Source organism: Fopius arisanus, unplaced genomic scaffold, assembly GCF_000806365.1.
Source record: "Fopius arisanus strain USDA-PBARC FA_bdor unplaced genomic scaffold, ASM80636v1 scaffold00348, whole genome shotgun sequence".
NCBI lineage: Eukaryota > Metazoa > Arthropoda > Insecta > Hymenoptera > Braconidae > Fopius > Fopius arisanus.
Window position 1 is genome coordinate 37,281 of NW_011888087.1, and position 1,660 is coordinate 38,940.

Sequence of the window (1,660 nt, forward strand, 5' to 3'; positions counted from 1 at the left end):
AAAATCATTTGGGGAATCGATTTCTGTAGATTTCATAATTTGGGGAATTGACAAAGAGTTGATAATTAATAAATTAAATAATTAAATCAATTTCCAGCCGGGCGCGTGCCCCGGAAGAATCATTTCCACTCTAATTGACTAGTATTGTCTTTAGGAAATGACGTTGTGTGAATTTTCTTTGAATTCAATTTTCCCCTAATTTTCATGTCTCTACAATGTTTTTACAAGGAAAAACGATAAAAATTGAAAATAAATCACAATCCAATTTATCGCTATTTCGCTATTTCGACAACTCAGTGATCGAAGTTTGCTTTCTGATTCATATTCGGTTGCTGCTGGATTTATCCTCTATAAAATTAGTTAAAAAGTTTTCTATGAATAATATTCAACTTTTTTTAAACGAGTGTCGATAACGAAGGAAGGAACGGGTGTAGACGCGCGCATGCGCAGGGCTAGAAATTGATGTAATTATTTAATTTATTAATTATCAACTCTTTATCAATTCCTCAAATTATTCTACGTAATTCCCAACTTAAAAATACAAAATGAGAAATGTTCGCTAACTATACGCTTTAATTAAAAAAATGAATAATTAATTAACGAGATCGCCCCTCATTCGGAAACTTACTCCCTACCTTTCCTTAAAATACTCTTTAATTATTTCATTAGGTAATTAATGATTTCCATTTATTAGTGTGCCCGATGACGAAGGATGGAACGGGTATGCATGCGCGTATGCGCAGGCCTGAAAATTGATTTAATTTCTTAATTTATCAATTATCAACTCTTTATCAATTCTCCAAATGATAAAATCTACCGAAATCGATTCCCCAAATGATAATATGCAATTCCCAATTTAGAAAAATAAAAAACGAGGAATTTTCGCTAACTATACGCTTCAATTTTAAAAAATAAATAATTAATTAACTAGATCTCCCCAAATTATGAAATCTACTCCCTAAATTTCCCCAAATTTTTTCCAAATTATTTGAAAAGTTAATTAATGATTCCCATGAATTAGTGCGCTAATGATACGGCGGTAAAAATGTAAAAATCGTGAATTTTGGATAAAAGGCTGTCCATATGTTGACATAAAACCAGGGATTATAGGGAAGATTAGCAGCGCTTATGCTAAATGTTCAACAGCGAATGTCGTAGCGGTGGCTATGGAACTAAATCAGAGGACGTACCCGTGAATAAGGCAGAGCATAACGAGGTCCAGAATGTCGATAACGGTGTAGGAGTCACTCGGTTTCTAGCAGCGCGGTTATTTTCGTTGTTCCCCACTTATTTTCCGCCGGTAAAGACTTCCTACGTTACCTCTACCTCGCCTACGCCGTTATCGATACTCTCGACCTCGTGCTCTGTCTTATTCATGGGTACGGCCATGAAGAAACTCTATTCTTCATGGGTACGGCCTATTATTTAGGGCCCCAGGTAGTTAATTCCACATAGGTAAAAATTGATCAGTTTCTCCAGTCGGGCCCTTTGAAGGTCTATTGAAGTTCATTGATATTCGATCAATTCGCTTTGATAGTCAATAGTTATTTTTTTATTAATTAAAAACTTTTTCGAGCAAAAGTTAGCACCCCATTTTTTATTTTTTTTCATTGAAGGTCAAAACAAACCTGGTCATTGGATTAAACATTGTTTGTAGGTC